Raw genomic sequence first — 6,201 nt, 5'->3', positions numbered from 1 at the left:
GACCGGATGTTGATGTTTTCACGCCCTCGGGAGAGGTAACTGAGAAAGTGGAAGGCGAGGCGACGACACATGATTCTTAAAGATAATAAGAAGCAGCAGCCTTGGGCGTATGTGTTTTTCTGCAGGTTCCTCTTTTGGAAAATGTTTTGTTAGGTTGGGATGTGGCGTGAGATGCCCCAGCCAGACTTGGAAATAATTTATACAGTAAGGGAGAAAGTGCACAGAGGGAGAGAAGTAAAATGATTTTCTTTGAATCCCAGTATTGAAAGAACTAGAGATGGGTGGTATCTGCAGTTGTGTGGTGTTCTTGATTCCATCTCTCTTCTTCCTTTTATGTACGTCTGGTGTATTATCCTTTAGACTAGTCAGTAATCACATCCAAGCCCTGTCGGACTCTTCCACATTTGACCAAGTTGTATGGTGCTAGATTGATTTTCATGTTGTCCGTGTGATATATTGGAAGACCCTATATAGCTTATGTTTTTCTTTCATTGTAGTTGAGATAATTTGTGCTAACAAATTATTTTGTATGTGAACATATAAATTATACCACCTAGAACTTTAGAACTTACCAGTAACACTAATGGGAAAGAGATCTCTCCTTTACTTGGGTGTTATTTTTCAAATTGCTTTCCATTAATGTCATTTCTTTTTTAGAATGCCATTAATGCCATTTCTTTTTTAGGTGAACATGGGTTCACTGTGTCCCAACAAAAGTAGGATTTACCTGTTATTTTAAAAATCCTGGGTGCCCAGCAACCCCTCTTGGTAGATACCCAAAGGAGATTAAATCTCCACCTTGTAAAGATATCTTCGCTCCCATGTTCATTACAGCATTCTTCACAATAACCAAGAAAAAATTTGTCCACCAGCGGACAAATGACTAAAGAAAATGTAGTGTATGGAATATTGTTTAGCCTTTAAAAAGATCTTGTCATTTACTGTAGCATGTATAGACCTGGAGGGCATTGTGTTAAGTGAAATAAACCAGATACAGAAAGGAAAATATTGTATGAGCTCAAGTAACCAGAAAATGAAACTGATTACCACAGGTGGGAGAGGCGGAGGGATGGGGAGATATAGGTCAAAGGATACAAAATAGCAGATATGTAGAGGGAACAAATTCTAGGCCAGCGGTTGGCTCATGATTGCAATCCTGGCACTTTGGTAGGCGGAGGCGGGAGAATTTCTTGAGCCCAGGCGGGACAATTTCTTGAGCCCAGGAGTTTGAGACCAGCCTGGGCAATGTAGTGAGACCTGGTCTGTACAAAAAAAAAATCAAAAAATTAGCTGGTCATGGTGGCAAGTGCATTTATATGTTCACCTATGCGGGAAGCTGAGACAGAAGTATTGCCTGAGCCCAGGAGGTTGAGGCAACAGTTAGCTGTGATCCTACCACTGCACTCCAGTCTGGGTGACTGAGTGAGACTCTGACTCAAAAAAAAGATGAACACGTTTACAGATGCACAGGGACCATAGTTAAGAAAATTGTATTAGGGATTTGTGTTAAGTAAGTAGATTTTGGTAGCTCGGGTCACCAAAAAGGTAATTATGTGAAACAATAACTTTTAATCTGCTTCACTACAGAAATCATTGTGCTGTTTATATATATATCCCATAATATGTTGTAAACCTTAAATATACATTATTTATTTATTTATGAGTCAGAGTCTTACTCTGTTGCCCAGGCTGGAGTGCAGTGGCACACTTAGGCTACTGTAGCCTCAACCTGCTGGGCTCAGACGATTCTTCTGCCACAGCTTTCCAAGTAGCTGGAACTACAGGTGCATGTCACCATGCTCAGCTAATTTTTTTATTTATTGGAGAGACAAGGTCTCACCAAGTTGCCCAGGCTGGTCTCGAACCCCTGTGCTCAAGCAATCCTCTTGCCTCAGCATCCCAAAGTGCAGAGATGATAGATGTGAGCCATTGGGCTCCACTGAAATTTATTTTTAAAAAAAATTTGGTGGCAAGTGCATATAGTTCCACCTATGCGGGAAGCTGAGATAGAAGTATTGCCTGAGCCCAGGAGGTTGAGGCTACAGTTAGTTGTGATCCTACCACTGCACTCCAGTCTGGGTGACTGAGTGAGACTCTGACTCAAAAAAAAAGATGAGCACGTTTACAGATGCACAAGGACCATAGTTAAGAATATTGTATTAGGGATTTGTGTTAAGTAAGTAGATTTTGGTAGCTCGTGTCACAAAAAATGTAATTAAATGTGCAATAAAATGTCTACGTGCTTTTATATTCTTATAAGTCCTTAACTGTGATTATAGGTGTTAACTGTGACATCTAACCAGGAAAAAAATAGTATACAACTTTTGAGAGGCTTTTACATTTTAATGTTTACTACACTATCATCTTTGATTAAAATATATTGAACTTGAAGCTTGTTTTATTCTTTTCAGCCTTCACCCTCAGCCTCTACCAGAAATTTCCAGATGTAGAAGAGCTTTGTGTTGTCATATAAGTGCTAGTAGCTAAAGCCATGTTTCAAAAGCAGCTTGCCCAGAAGACATTGTGAAACATTATTACATTGTATTATATCCTGACTTGTAGCTGTGTACATATTTATATGCCTTGGATCCATGATGGAGTTGGTGAAAGGCGAAAGATAGAGAACTTGGAAAGAAGAGAATATCACTGCGTTGGAGAGTGGTGTTTCATAGTAGAGATTCATGCCTGGGAGACTCCTCTCAAGCTTTCCCTTTTTCACTTTAAAGAAGCGTCTTTGCTTCCTCCTACTTAATAACAGTATAACATATTAATGTTCATGCATTAATAAACATACTCCAAGGACAAACAGGTAAACTAGAATGGGCTTATTCCTATCTTTCAAGACCCTGCTAAAAAACTAATCCTAATAAACCTTCACTGATCGCTAAAACCAGATGACTAGTTGGTCTCTGTATTCTAAGTTACTCTGTATTATTCATGAGACAGTATATTTCCTTAAGTATTAATGTTCTGGTACATAACTCTTAATGTTATGTTTTTAATCTGCACTGGGGAAAGGGTGGTGTGGAGAATGCAATGGAGGGATGTCAGGGTGCCCACACCCACTTCATGCAGAACAAGAGTGTTACAGGATTAAAATACTTGAGTAGATTCCCAAATTCCCTGAACTCATCTGTTTATCATCTTCTCCATGCACCCAGGTGCCTAAAAGAATGCCTTGCACGTAGTGTTTTAATAATCACACATTATTGGATTTTTTATTTTCAATCATTATTTTTAATTAACCATTCAGATGAAATCTTACCAGGACGTTGTCTATGCTTGCTCTGTGCTGCCACCTTCCTGCTTTGCTTCCCTACTTCTCACTGGCCTCTTAGTTCAAGATCTCTAGCGTTGATTGAAATAGGGATCCACTAAGGCTAATCTGACTTTTCTGGTATTCTAAGATAAGTGACAGGGTTTAGGTGTGAACTTCTGAGATTGTTCCCTGCTGCTGGAAATAACCTGGTATGAAATCGGGCTGGTTTCTGGAAATAAACATTCATGTATATTTTCTTTCATGTGTCTTCCTATTATCTTTCTGATTCAATTTCTTTTTAGAATTCAGTGGCTCTTAAAATAAAACTACAGTCTTACTATTATGTAACTTTTTTATTGGAAGATTTCTTTTTTTTTTTAAGCTGCACTGTTACCAGTTCTACAGTAGCTGTCACTACTCTTTTGGAGACTGGGGGGAGGATAAGAAATGTTGACTATTTGGAAGCTGCAGCTAAGGTGATATTATTCTTTAGGGTCTCTTAGTCACAGTATTGCTACAAGTGTTATAAAGAAAATCTTCAAGATACTTCCACCAAGAAGATCCTTGAAAATAAACTAGTTCTCGTTTTTATAAATGTGAAAACTGAGTCCTAAGTCACCATAAGTGACTTATCCAGATTTTTAGAGCTTGTCAGTGACAGCCAGGAACCTTTCTTGCTTAGCATGGGAACCAGACTGTCTATAAAGAACTATGACAGTCAATGAGGAATTCACTGTTATTTTGAAACCATATAGAGCTTTCTATAGCCTGAACAAGTTATAAGAAATTGCTTCACATTTATGTGGAAGGCACCAGAGAACAATGTTATAGAACCTGATTGGAATGATCCCTGGTAAGAAGTGATTTGGTATAGTTACTAGAAGTTTACAAAACCCTGAATTGTGGGAGGAAAATATTTCTGTGTCTTAATTAAACATTGGTGAAAAGAGTACCTTAGTTATGCATCTTAAATTCAGAGGAAATTGAGGATGTCAAAAGACCTTTTAGTAATTTTGGATTTAGGGGCAGGGAATCTTTAGAAAAGTTTTTAGATGACCTAATTTTTTATATACTTTGCTGCATTTATTCTTCTGCTAGTTCATCTTTACATGACATTATATAGACTTCTGGAGAATAGACTGCTTAAAGTTAGGCAGTAAAAATAAATCATGTAGCAATACAGTTCTTTAAGTTCAATTATGTGACTGATTATGGGGGAATTTGTGGTTTAATAACCCCCTTTTGCATGATGACTAGATGATAATGGTTCTGTATATGTATTTGTTAGGCCTTCATAGTTTCCCAAGTGCCTCCAAACATTATCTAAGTGGATCCTCACAGGAGCGGTGTGAGGTAAGCAGGTTAGGAAGATGGCAGCTTTACAGGTGAAGATTCTGAGATTCGATTATTTGCCAAGATCATAAGGTTAATAAGGGGCCATAACATGGACCAAAAGCCTAAATCCCTTCACTCCTAGCTCTCTTAATGTTGGCAGTTGTCTTCTGATGGTATGAAGTTGTGTGCTTTGTGTACTTTTAAAAAATTTTATTTTTCTGAGACAAGCCCTTGTAGTCAAATCCTTTCCTCTGATACCAAAGAGGCTCAGAAAACTTATTGATAACATCCTTTAAGTTGGTAAGATCACACTGAATGCTTATGTTTTATTAACTGTTATAAAGGTCAAGATTCAGTAATCTAAGATTTTAAAGCCCTTTTCTATAGTCACTCATTTGTTGATCCCAGAAGTGCTTCAGAAAGCCAGGGATCTATATTCATTGTCTAGTCACTTGATTCTTATGACAGAAATTTTGGAAGTCTAGGAAAAGGCTATGTGTCAGCTTGTTTTATGTGTCATAGTTTTAAAAATCCTAGAGAAAATAGCAAGATCCAGTTAAGTCTATGTTTGCTCAAATAGGGAAAGGGGCATGAGTGTGGAAAATCTAGAACAGGATTCTGTGAGTGATCATCTGGACCTGTTCTTTCTATTCACAAGTGTGCTTGTCACTGATACCGCATTAATCTTTTTTTTTTTTTTTTTTTGAGTTGGAGTCTCACTCTGTCGCCCAGACTGGAGTGCAGTGGCCGCTCCTGGCCACTGCAGCCTCGACCTGCTGGACTCTGGCGATCCTTCCGCCTCAGCCTTCCAAGTAGCCGGAATTACAGGCATTTGCTACTACGCCCAGCTGATTTTTTGATTTATTGTAGAGATGAGGTCTTGCTGCCCAGGCGGGTCTCGAACCCGCGGGCTCAGGCAATCCACTCACCTCACCCTCCCAAAGGCGTGGGATTACAGGCTGAGCCACCAAGCCCGGCTCGCATTAATCTTTTAATTCTTTGATTCAGCTGTCCACTTTGATTTTAACACCTTCTTCTGTAACCTAAAAATAATTTTAAGTGTTTGTTTTCAGATTATGAGCCTTAGTTTAAGAGTAGATAAAAATTTTAAGCCCTGGATAAAACTAATTTTCACTCTTGGTTTAGTTGTAGCACAACTAAAGGTTAGGTTGCTTTCCAGCTCTTTTAACTAAAGTAGTATTAATAGTATTATAATATCTTGGTGAAAATAGACATTATAGAACTTCACCATATTAAACTCTCTCCCAAAAGCAATATGGGGACAGGAAATGCCCCGCTTAAAAATCTTGCTTCTAAATCTATCCCTTGCCTAGGTCTTTCTCAATTTTGGTACTAAGTAGTAGTTTTCTTGTTATCCACCACAGTAAAGCTTACAGTTCAGGGGGTCATGTACTAAGGTGCATGGTATTTTGGAGTATGGACCGTAAATGATTATAGCTTATCAAAATAATGTGATCTTACATTTCTCTGTTTTCTTATTGCAGATTTCATTATATACCCTTTTATTAACAGTCTACTACATATCAAGTATTCTGATAGGTGTTGGAGATACCAAAAAAGAAAAAGAATAAAGCAGAAATTATTTC

The 6,201-nt window shown here is 38.2% G+C and overlaps 1 protein-coding gene across 1 annotated transcript in view; it reads left to right on the top strand.

The window, feature by feature from the left end:
• Positions 1–4,545: 4,545 nt before the first annotated feature.
• The window catches only part of KIF2A (kinesin family member 2A), a 65,715-nt gene continuing 64,059 nt past the window's right edge, over positions 4,546–6,201 (top strand). Inside the window, exon 1 of the mRNA XM_021710941.1 lies at positions 4,546–4,612. The gene's annotated coding sequence lies outside the window, so the exon portion shown is untranslated. The remainder of the gene's footprint in view (positions 4,613–6,201) is intronic.

Source organism: Carlito syrichta, unplaced genomic scaffold, assembly GCF_000164805.1.
Source record: "Carlito syrichta isolate Samal-C Ts95f unplaced genomic scaffold, Tarsius_syrichta-2.0.1 Scaffold301694, whole genome shotgun sequence".
Lineage (NCBI taxonomy): Eukaryota > Metazoa > Chordata > Mammalia > Primates > Tarsiidae > Carlito > Carlito syrichta.
The sequence above is the reverse complement of the archived record's forward strand: the minus strand, read 5'-3'. Positions and strand labels throughout refer to the sequence as shown.